Source organism: Monodelphis domestica, chromosome 3, assembly GCF_027887165.1.
Source record: "Monodelphis domestica isolate mMonDom1 chromosome 3, mMonDom1.pri, whole genome shotgun sequence".
In the NCBI taxonomy this organism is placed as follows: Eukaryota; Metazoa; Chordata; class Mammalia; order Didelphimorphia; family Didelphidae; genus Monodelphis; species Monodelphis domestica.
In genome coordinates this window covers 13824850-13837440 of record NC_077229.1, presented here as the reverse complement: position 1 = coordinate 13837440, position 12591 = coordinate 13824850, and positions in this window count along the sequence as shown.

Genomic DNA, 12591 nt, shown 5'->3' with positions numbered 1-12591 from the left:
AAGACTGATGGTTGGCTGGGCAAGACCAGTCTCATGTTAAGGGGAGAGGGGACTGGAGCCAAGAAGAGGGCAGAGTTGAACTCCTCAAAGAAGGCTCAAGATGAGGAAGGGAAGAAAGGGTGGCTGGGTGCAGGAGTGATGACCAGGAGAGGGCCAGGGATGGGAGCTCATGGGAATGAAGAACAGAGTTGGGATTAGAAAGCAAAGGGGGAGGAGCAATGACAACAAATTGGGATCCAATAGAGGCATTCCAGAGTTCCTGGAGGTAAAGATGATGCATTCTGAGGGATGGCAAGATCCAGCAGATAACCAACGGCCCTTGTATGTGGCTGGGGTGGGGAGGATGAGCCAGGAGGCTAGACTAGGCTGGAGGGTGTAGCCACATTTGCTGAAGTCTATGATCTTCAGGAAGGGGTGGGAGACCAACTACTCCCCAGTTTATTCCACTTTGGAATGGATGCCTCAAATTGGAAGGAACATTTTCGGACATCAAGGCTCCCTTTGTCGCCTTTGCAGCCTCTTCCCCAGCTCTTGGTGCTTCCTTCTGGATGAATTTTTTTCCAACCAAAATAAAAAATAGTGTTCATTCTGGTGTCTCAGAAGCAGAAAAAAAGAAAGGAACATTCCCCCTCCCCACCCCTACCCCCCAACTCCTTTCCAAGCTTTAGGACCCTAGGGTGGCGGGATGGGAGCTAGCGTCTCCTGGAGGCTCTAGCTCTCCCTTTGTGGCCAAGGCCCCTCTGTGAGCCCTGGGAAGGCCCAGGCAGGGGGAGTGACAACCCAGAGTCCTGGCCCTCCTGGCTCCCGAGCTCTGAACGGGACTAGCCCATTGGTCTGTCGAGTTGAGGCAGAGGCTGAGCAACAAGGTTACTCCTTCCTCTCCAGGACAGTCCTTGGGATGCTTGAAAGTAGCTCTCTGAGCCCCCAGCCTCAGCCCAGGCTTCTCTTTTCTAGGCTTGTTCTAGGCTTCTAGGCCAGTTCCTCCAAGCAGTCTTCATATGACGATTCAGAATTCAGAGTTGGAGCTGTTGTCAGGTCCAGTGTTGCCATGAAGTAATTGGAAAACTCAAAGCTCATCGTCAATGGGGCCACTGTTTGGGGATGACTCAGGCTCAGGGCTTGTCCAGTCAGGTCCTGGGATTCAATATCCATTGGGGCTGCGAGCCAAAAGCCTTCTTCCTTTCCCTTCTCCCCTTTCCTTCTTTCTCTCCAAGAGAGTGGAGAGGACCACAAGCCTTAACACCATTAGCAAGCCGCTCCTTTCTTAGAAGTGTGCTGAACTTTTTGTTTTTGAACATTTGCTGCCTCTTAAGCCAGAAAATATGATAAAGCTGTTACTATGCCCAATGCTAAACCACACATGCTGTTGTAGCCATGTAGCATTGAGAGGGAGAGGAGGAGAGAGCGAGAGAAAAACAGAAACAAAGGGTGAGAGAAGAGAGAAACAGAGAGGGAGAGAATGAAGAGAGACAGAGAGGAAAGACAGAGAGCCAGGAGAGAAGAGAGACAAAGAGAGAAACAGAGATGTTTCATCCTCATTTTATTGAAACAAGATCTCTAACTGGGGGCTCAGAGCTACAAAAGGTAATTATTGACTTATCTCTGCATCTTGTCAGGACAAAGAGGCTACTTCACCCAGGTTTTGCTAAATGTGTCTATGACAATGATGAGTCAATAACTGGCTGGGCTAACCCAGAGAAGATCTGACATCTCTGCAGAAGAAAAGTCCCAGGTCAGGAGAGAGGCTAGGGGTGGAAGAAGTGACTGGAGAGAAAGTCATGCCCCAAAGGGAGGATTAACCAAGACCACCCAAAAGGGGGGAAAGAAAACTCATACGCAGATATCCTCCTCCTATTGGCCAGCCCATTGGTATCGTGAATTAACCTTGGTTGGAAATGCTTTACATTTGAATGAATTTGGTGCCCTGATTTTGATGTGGTGGTCCATTCTTTCTCTTTTCACTTTTCTTCTTGTGTGCTCATCATGCATGGGTTTTCTGCTGTTCTCCTTTGGCTTTCCTGCCCATTTTCATGCCTTTACAAGGGTACTCCAGACTTGTTCACATTCCTGACCCATAATTCCATTACCGAAAGTATCCCATCACAGGAACATCTCTCCGGCAAGGACCCAGGACTTCCTTAGTCTTGGGGGACTCCAGGTGGAGTGACTCCCACCTGCAGTCAGCATAGAGCAAACAGTCTATGACTTAGAATCACAGAGAGTTGCCTGAGGCTAGGAAAGGATCTGGGGCCCAGAGTGGAAGTTGGAAAGGATCTCTGAGGCCATCCATTGCTTTACCAAGGTGGCTCTTGGATTCTAAGACAAAGGTCAGAGGGGGAGGGCATTCTGGGACCCCCAGAGGATGACCCCATCTGGGAACTTCCCAGATGGAGTGCTCTGCATGGATAGGGATGCCATGAAGGTCCATTCGCTAGGACCCTAGAATGCTGAGAGAGAAGTAATATCTGACAAGGAGGACAAGCCCAGAGGAGTTTATGTTTTATCTAGAGGGACCAGGAGGCTGGGGGAGTGCAGCAAATAGGGGAAGATGGAGTCAGAGATGAGCTTCAGGGAAATCACCCTGGCAGGCAGCCAACTGAAGGAAGTTATTGAAGTACATGGAAAACCCAAACAATTGGGAAAACAGTAATTGCTCCTGGGTAGGACGAGCTAAAAATGACTATCCTACACAAATTGATTTACTTATTCAGTGCCATACCTATCAAACTACCAAGAAACTTTCTTACTGAATTAGAAAAAACTATAACAAAGTTCATCTGGAAAGACAAGAGATCATGAATATCAAAGGAAATAACAAAAAAAATGTGAAGGATGGGAGCCTAGCAGTACCAGATCTTCAACTGTACTGTAAAGCCAGGATCATCAAAACAATATGGTACTGGCTAAGAGACAGAAGGGAGGATCAAAGGAATAGACTAGGGGTAAATGTCCTCAGCAAGACAGTGTATGATAAACCCAAAGAGCCCAGCATTGGGGACAAGAACTCACTCTTTGACAAAAAATGCTGGGAAAATTGGAAAACAATATGGGAGAGATTAGGTTTAGATCAATGTCTCGCACTCTACACCAGAATGACTTGAATACGAAGAGTGAAATCATAAATAAACTAGGCGAACATAGAATAGCATGCCTGTCAGATCTGTGAGAAAGGAAGGAATTTAAGACCAAGCAAGAGATAGAGAACATTGCAAAATGTAAAATGAATGACTTTGATTATATCAAATTAAAATATACAAACAAAACCAATGCAACCAAAATTAGAAAGAAAGCAACAAACTGGGAGAATATTTTTATAACAAAATTCTCTGACAAAAGGTTAATTTCCCAAATGTATAAGGAACTAAGTCAAATTTACAAAAAATCAAGCCATTCCCCAATCGACAAATGGTCAAGGGACATGATTAGGCAGTTTTCACACGAGGAAATCAAAACTATCAATAAGCACATGAAAAAGTGTTTCAAATCCCTCTTGAATAGAGAAATACAAATTAAAACAACTCTAAAAAAACACCACCTCACACCTAGCAGACTGGCCAATAAGACAGCAAAGGGAAGTGATCAATGTTGGAGAGAATATGGCAAAATTGGGACCAGTGATGCATTGCTAGTGGAGTTGTGAATTGGTCCAACCATTCTGGATGACATCTGGATCTATGCCCAAAGGGCTTTAAAATGACTGCCTGCCCTTTGATGTAGCCATACCACTGCTGGATTGGTACCCTAAAGAGATCATAAGGAAAAAACTTGTACAAAAATATTTGTAGCTGCCTTCTTTGTGGTGGCAAAAAAAATTGGAAAATGCGGGTATGCCCTTCAATTGGAGAATGGCTGAACACATTGTGGTATATGTTGGTGATGGAATACTATTGTGCCCAAAGGAATGATGAAATGTAGGGATTCCATGTGAACTGGAAGGACCTCCAGGAATGGATGCAGAGTGAAAGGAGCAAAACCAGGAGAACATTGTACACAGAGACTGAAACATTGTGGCACAATCAAATGTAACGGACTTCTCTACTAGCAGCAATGCAATGATCCAGGACAATTCTCAGGGACTTATAAGAAAGAACACTCTCCACATCCAGAGGAAGAACTGTGGGAGCGGAAATGCATTAGAAAAATATATGCTCGATCATGCAGTGCAACAGGGATAGGATTAGAGTTTTGATGTTAAAGGATTGCTTTACTGCAGATATGAATAACACAGAAATAGGTTTTGAACAATGATACATGTATAACCCAGTGGAACTGCTAGTTGGATTCTGGAGCAGAGAGGAGAGGGGAGGGGTTGGGAATCATGAATCATGGAACCATGGAAAAATATTCTAATGGAAAAAAAGAAATGCATGGAAAGTCCTCATGACATACACAAAACTTGGTACTGGTGGGAAATAGAGAAATCTCAGGAAATAGCACACAGAAGGCAATGAACAAGGCAGCCCAAAGAGCCCTCTGCTAAGGTAAGGGCTAATTTACCAACTTGGGGGGTGGGGGGGGCACTGGAAAGCAGTCTGGCTGGAATGAAGTAGCTAGCTAGATCAAAGTATTTATTAAGGGATTCCCCCATGCCCCTGGGCTGGGAACACAAACCCAGAGTCTCCAGCCTGGCCTCTTGCCTTCCACCATCACGCCTTAGCTCCTCTACTGGTACCCTCTCCTGAGCTGCCCAAGGTCCTGAAAGGAATCTCTCTGAGGCCAAACCTCTAAGAACTTGATAACCCTCTTGAGCTCATTCCTCAGCGATAAACAAGGGAAGGGTCTCACTTATAACGAATCAGGAAGATGTTGAAGATGTATCCAAAAGTGAGCAAAGTGCTCATGGGTCAGACTTATGGATAGATTCCTAATATTTCACACGATTGATCGCTGGATCCTTAAATTGGGTGGGGCTTAAATTTTACTGAGCTCACAGGTTAAGCCTCTACTGTTATCTGAGGTCTGAAAGCTAGCAGACCAGTTCTACAGGTTCTCAGTAACGTGGAAGACTGACCCCTGCATGTGTATAAACTGGTGCCAAGGTGATGGAAAGGAGAAGGCTTCACATGGGCTATTTTCCTGGCTTCTGGCCATGCCATTTGTTGCCTCTTGATTGTCACTGCCATGTTAAAACTTCTGATGTACTGATTGTTTGAACCCCCATTGCTTCCATCCATAATAAAAAGATTCAGCTCACTCACACTTTCTCTATCACGATCTGAAGAGGAGCTGAATGCAACGCTGAGGACTCCCATGTCTCTTTGTCTATTTCTTATACCTATGTCCTTTCCCCCTTCATCTTTAACCCTTCCTCCCATATTCCCCCGGTTCCTAGCTTCCCTTCCAGGTGCTCAAACCCACACAAAGAGATTGTGAAGACTGGATGCTTCAACAAGCCCTCCACCTGGTACCAGTGATTCTGAATCCCAGCTGCTGTCATTCAGTCTTCCTACAGCCCAATTCCTTATACCAGTGATGGTGAACCTTTTAGAGACTGAGTATCCGAACTGCAACCCTCATGCCACTTGTGAGCCCCCTACCTTACCGCAGACAGGGGAGGGAGGAAGTGCTCCCATTGGGCTGCTGGATAGAGGGGTGGTGTGAAATTAGAATCAAATAAACTTTACAAATAGAATACTTGAAGTATTGGAGATTGATTTAACTATTAGTGGATCATATGACAAATATCCTCAGGTGTGGGTAGAGAGGGGAAGGGGAGCAGCCCCCTCCTGCACACTCCAGCACATGTGCCATAGGTTCACCAACACAGTTTTATTCCATTCCCCTCAACCCCACCCCACTTGAATCACATTCTAAGTCTTTCCAGCCCCCTACTGTGCTCTCTGGGATATGAGCTCCATGGGTAATATACTCACTTCCCTCTTCAATACTTTTTTCTTTCTTATTCCTTCTGTCTTCTGTTTCTTGTTGGGACCTGGTTCCCTCTTGATGGCTGCCCCTTCATTCACACCCCATCCCCACCCCTTTCAGGAGCACACACATCCACACATATACACAAGTTGAACTGAAGAAACTTTTATCCTTCTTTCTCCCCATTTCCAGTCTTCAGTTCCCTCCCTACCATCATCACTCAGTAGCATCTCCCTTTCATGCCATCCACATCTATCAAAATCCTGCTGCCTGTTCTCAGGCCTCCAAGATTCTCCCCTTCCAGTTCAGTACCTGGCTCACAATATTTCTCTTCTCCCCATCATATGGCCTCGTACTTGCACACTGAGTGTCCCCCTTCCTTACCTCCTGTTGCTTCTGCTTGCTCATTTACCATGAGCTTTTCCTCCACCCTACCAAAGCCACACACAGGAATGGCCATTCCCTTGTCCTTGTCATCACTGAAAAATGCATCACATCCCTGTTCCTACACTCAGAAATTCCCCTTTGGGATCAGAATCTATTTCGATCACCGTAGACCTTATAACCCCAAATCCTGTTCATTCTCACCAGGCCTTCCAATCCTATAATCCTTCAGTTCTTTCCCAGGATGTCATCCCTCAACTATCTTTCCTTCCCTGTCTTAACTCTTTGGTGAACCCATTTGACTCCCCCTTGACAAGTCACCAATCACACACTGTCAAGTCTCAGCCTTGAATCTACCATCTACCATGTCTCCAAAAATGGAGAGAATCATGAACTATTCTGACTAGGATCTTTACACATTTATGCAACATGGCCTCCACTGGGCCCTCACTACTGCTGGGCATTTCCCTTGAGAATTTCCTAATTAACTCGTGATCCTACAGTTGCTCTTTCAAACCTTTCAATCATTCCTCAAGACTCTCAGGACTGTTCTTTCCTTCTCCTTCTCACCTGAAACCCTGCCTCAAATTTTACTGAAGAAAATTGAGGCCCCTCACCAAGAGCTTCCTCTTCTTCCTTCCTCCTTGGCCTACATCACCCAGATGCTTTCTGCTACTATCTCCTCCTTTTTCCTTGACTCATATGATGAGGAAGAACATCTCTTTGCCAAGGCTGACTTCTTCTACGTTTGATCCCATTCCATCCTTCTCCTCCAGCAAATCTCCCCTTCCATCATCCCCACTCCCTGTCTTTTCTGGAATCTGTCCCTCACTACTGACCATTTCCCTACTACCTACAAAGTGCCCATGTCTCCCCCATCTCAAAATACCTTCATTTGATCTGCCCTTCCCCATGCTTACTCCATCTATCTCTTGCCTTTGTGACTAAACTCCTTAAGAAGGCCTCAGTCTCCTTTGCTGGATCTTTGAAGGTCCAGGCTATGCCAGCTAAAGGTGGGCATCCTGCAGGCCTCTATCCTGGGCCCCCTTCTCTTTTCCCTCTAGGCTATTTCATTTGGTGATCTCCTGGGCTCCTGAGGATTCAGTGATTGAGGCGGATCTCAGAGCTACTCCCTTCTGACCTCTAATCTTGCCTGTGACATCTCTGGATGTCCCACAGACATCTTACATTCAACGCATCCAAAACGGAATTCATTTGTCCCCGAAACCCTTCCCTGGCCCCATCTTCTTTGTTACTGTAGGGGTCAACAGGATCCTCCCAGGCCCCAGACTCACAAGCTGGGGAGCATCTTGGACTCCTCGATTTTTCTTTCATACCTCCTGACCCCCATATCCGAGCTGTTGCCAAGGCCTGTCATCTCTACTTTGGTAATACCTATCACGTACCCCCCTCCTCTCCTCTGACCCTGTGCCCACCCTGGTACAGACTCTCATCCCCTCACCTGGACTATGGTGATAGCTGCTAGGGTTCTGCCTAGCTCCCATCTCTCCTCACTCCAGTCCATCCTCACTCAACCAATAAAGTCATTTTCCCAAAGTGTAGGTTTGAGCATGTCACTCCCCTGCTCAGTAAACTTCAGAGGCTCCCAAGCATCTCCGGGATAAAAGAGAAAATCCTCTAGAGTGTGAAATACGTCATAACCTGTCCTCCCCACTCCAGTCTTCTTACACCTCTCTGCCACGTCGACATCATGAATAAGTCACTCATGTTCCCAACTCAGTGCCTGTTTTCCATGCCTCAAATGCTCTTCCTCCTCTTCTCTGCCCCCTGGCTTCCTTCCAGCCTCAGCTAAACTCCCACCTTCTGCAGGAAGTCTTCCCAGCCCTCCTTTCATTCTAGTGCTTTCCCTTGGGTCCTTATCTCCTGTCTACAGCTTGCTTGGACCTAACTGTTTGCCAGTGGTTTTCCCCATTAGGTCAAGCAACCAGAGAGTGAGGACTGCCTTTCCTTGTCTTTGTACCCCCAGAAATTAGCACTGAGTGTGGTACATAGTAAAGTAGCTGCTTCAGAAATGTCACTCGATTGACTGGAGACAGTGTTGTGCCCAGCAGACCTAGGAGCCAGCTTTGGAGATATGGGTTGCCCTTCTCTTCATGTAGGATCTTCAGCCATGTTCACTGTCCCCACTGATAATGTGGGAAGGAAGGGAGGGAGGGAGGGAGGGAGGGAGGAAGGAAGGGAGGAAGGGAGGGAGGGAGGGAAGAAGGAAGGGAGGGATGGAGGAAGGAAAGAAGGAAGGAAGGAAGAAAGGAAGGAAGGAAGGAAGGAAGGAAGGAAGGAAGGAAGGAAGGGAGGGAGGGAGGGAGGGAAAGAGGGAGGGAGGGAAGGAGGAAGGAAGGAAGGAAGGAAGGAAGGAAGGAAGGAAGGAAGGAAGGAAGGAAGGAAGGAAGGAAGGAAGGAAGGAAGGAAGGAAGGAAGGAAGAAAGGAAGGAAGGAAGGAAGGAAGGAAGGAAGGAAGGAAGGGAGGGAGGGAGGGAGGGAGGGAGGGAGGGAGGGAGGAAGGAAGGAAGGGAGGAAGGGAGGAAGGGAGGGATGGAGGAAGGAAGGAAGGGAGGGAGGGAGGGAGGGAGGGAAAGAAGGAGGGAGGGAGGGAGGAAGGAAGGAAGGAAGGAAGGAAGGAAGGAAGGAAGGAAGCAAGGAAGCAAGGAAGCAAGGAAGCAAGGAAGCAAGGAAGAGAGAGGGGAAGGGAGGGAGGGAGGAAGGAAGGAAGGAAGGAAGGAAGGAAGGAAGGAAGGAAGGAAGGAAGGAAGGAAGGAAGGAAGGAAGGAAGGAAGGAAGGAAGGAAGGAAGGAAGGAAGGAAGGGAGGGAGGAAGGGAGGAAGGGAGGGAGGGAGGGAGGGAGGGAAGGAAGGAGGGAGGGAGGGAGGAAGGGAGGAAGGAAGGAAGGAAGGAAGGAAGGAAGGAAGGAAGGAAGCAAGGAAGGAAGCAAGGAAGGAAGCAAGGAAGAGAGAGGGGAAGGGAGGGAGGAAGGAAGGAAGGAAGGAAGGAAGGAAGGAAGGAAGGAAGGAAGGAAGGAAGGAAGGAAGGAAGGAAGGAAGGAAGGAAGGAAGGAAGGAGGAAGGGAGGGAGGAAGGGAGGGAGGAAGAGAGGAATGGAGGAAGGGAGGAAGGGAAGGAGAGAAGGAAAGAGGAAGGGATAGAGGGAAGGCCGGAAGGAAGGCCAGAAAGGAGGCTGGAAGGGAGGGAGGGAAGAAGGAAGGAAGGAAGGAAGGAAGGAAGGAAGGAAGGAAGGAAGGAAGGAAGGAAGGAAGGAAGGAAGGAAGGAAGGAAGGAAGGAAGGAAGGAAGGAAGGAAGGAAGGAAGGAAGGAAGGAAGGAAGGGAGGGAGGAAGGGAGGAAGGGAGGGAGGGAGGGAGGGAGGGAAGGAAGGAGGGAGGGAGGGAGGAAGGGAGGAAGGAAGGAAGGAAGGAAGGAAGGAAGGAAGGAAGGAAGCAAGGAAGGAAGCAAGGAAGGAAGCAAGGAAGAGAGAGGGGAAGGGAGGGAGGAAGGAAGGAAGGAAGGAAGGAAGGAAGGAAGGAAGGAAGGAAGGAAGGAAGGAAGGAAGGAAGGAAGGAAGGAAGGAAGGAAGGAAGGAAGGAAGGAGGAAGGGAGGGAGGAAGGGAGGGAGGAAGAGAGGAATGGAGGAAGGGAGGAAGGGAAGGAGAGAAGGAAAGAGGAAGGGATAGAGGGAAGGCCGGAAGGAAGGCCAGAAAGGAGGCTGGAAGGGAGGGAGGGAAGAAGGAAGGAAGAGAAATATAGTATGTTTCAGTCTGCATTCAGATTCCATCAGTTCTTTCTCGGAGGGCAGGTGGCATTTTCATCCTGAGTCTCTGGGTTGCTGAGAAGAGCTGGGTCCTTCACACTTGTTTATCAAGACTGTATAATGCCCTTCTGGTTCTGCTCACTTCACTTTGCATCAGTTCATGGAAGTCTTTCCAGAGTTTTCCCATGTACGTACATTTTCCATAGTGGGTCTCTGCCTCATACTTAGTAGTTAAACCTGCTTCGATCATAGCTGTAAGAGAAGGAAAGGAGTTTCCGGGTCACGAGTCCAATCTTCTCCTTTTTCAAATGAGCTACCTGAGGCCAAAGAAGGTTCACTGAGAGCAGGACCTAGGCCAAGGTCATGCTGTCAATAAGTGTCTAAAGTAGGATTTGAACCCAGATCTTTGTGATTCAGAGTCCAGGGCCCAAATCACTGGCCTGTGCTGCCTCTCTAGCTCATTACTTTACAGATGAGGAAGTGAACACTTTAGTGAGTCTGGGATCTAGCTGGGCACACCAGAACCCAACCCTGTCCTCATTCTGCTCAGTTCTCATGCTTTGTCTGCCCATTGCCCAGCACAGGGGAGTCACTCATCACACTGAGGGATGTTCTGGGGGCACAACAGACCCTTGGATGGTCCATGTGTTTCCTTTTAATTTTGCTCCTTGACCAACACGATCCACATTGATTAAGCACCTACTATGTGCCAGTTCCTGGGGATACAGTTAGTAAAAAAAGAAAACCCATCCGTGCCCTCCAGGAGCTTATATCTCATGGGGGGAACCAAGATGTGAAAGAAGCCCAGAGCCCCGCTTTCTGCATGATCAGAGGGGTCAGCCGTGCCGCGTGAAATATTTAACAAAACAAATAAAATGTGATAAAATACGTTACATATTACCAACATTTCGTACACAGGAAGCATTTTCTCCCTCTTAAAATCCTTGTCTTCTTTCTTAGTATGGATTCTAAGAAAGAATTGTGGCGAGGGCTAGGCAGAGTTAAGAGACTCGCCCAGGGTCACACAGCTGGGAAGTGTCTGAGGTCACATTTGAATCCAGGACCTCCCGACTCCAGGCCTGGCTCTGTCCACTGCGCTACCCAGCTGACCCTCAAAGTGAGTCTCGAGGTGTGGAAAACTGTCCCAAAGGAGAAGGAGCCACCTCAGAGCGCTGGGGAGAGGTATGGGGAAGTGGGTCCCCTCTAAAGAGCTTGTCTGGTAGCAGGAAACCTCCTTCTCATCAGGGATGCTGGAGGAGGAATCCTAGATCACATTAGAGAGCCCCGAAGCCCCTTCTACACTGACTATTTTATGAGCTTGTTGTTGTTCAGTCGTGTCCGATTCTTGGTAACCCCATTTCTTGGCAGAGATCCTAGAATGGTTGGCCATTTCCTTCTCCAGCTCATTTGACAGCTGAGGAAACTGAGGCCATCAGGGTGAAGGGACTTACCCAGGGACACCCTGCTGTTTGCTATTTCCTTTTCCAGCTCATTTGACAGATGAGGGAGGCCAGCAGGGTGAAGGGACTTACCCAGGGACACCTAGTTGGTTTGCCATTTCCTTTTCCAGCTCATTTGACAGATGAGGAAACTGAGGCAAGCAAGGTAAAGGGACTTGCCCAGGATCAGAGCGAGGAAATGTCTGAGGTCAGATTTGAAATCAGGAAGATGAGTCTTCCTGACTTGAGCCCTCACACTATCCACTGAGCCATCCAGCCGAATCTGTATCCTTGTTCATACTGATTCCTCTACTTGGCTCCTAGAATAATCATACATAAGGAATGCTTGGTGATTGGTTGATATTTAAAGTCCGTAACAACATTTCTTTTTTTAAATTAAAACCATTTAAGTAACAGGCATTTTATTATAAATTGGTCCCTCCCACTTCCCTCTCCCAATCAAGCCAACTAAAGGGCCCCCCAAATCCCTCGAAACCTATGTGGACGGTCTAGCCAGCAAGTCCCCACGTTAGCCACATCTGGAAATGGACTTGTTTCTTTCTGTATTTTAAGCTCACTGCCTCACTCTTGGTTGGCAAATGGACTATTTCATCTTCATTTTTCTGCACTTGGGGTTTATCATTACGCTGTTCGGAGTTCTAAAGTCTAACAGAGTTGCTCTCTAAAATTTTGGTGAGGGGCCAGTGGCTTAGTGGATGGAGAATCAGGCCCAAAGACAAGAGGTCTTGAGTTCAAAACTGTGTGATCCTGGGTGAATCACTTCACCCTCACTGCCTTGCCTTTGCTGTTCTTTTGCCTTGGCACCAATAGACAGTATTGAGTCTAAGGCAGAAGGGAAGGATTAAGAAAAGAAAATGTTGACTTTGGATAAATTGTTCTTCTGGTTCTGCTCCCTTCACTCTGAATCAGTTCACAAAGGTCTTCCCAGTTTGTGCTGAACTTGATCTCATCATTTCTTCTGGCACAAAATACTCCATTACATTCATGCACCATGATCTGTTTATTTTTTTCCCAACAGAAGGATACTGCCTCAGTTTCCAGTTTGGGGCTACGATAAAAAATGCAGCTATAAATATGTGTGTTCATAAATCTATACCTTCTTTCATTTCCTTGTGGAA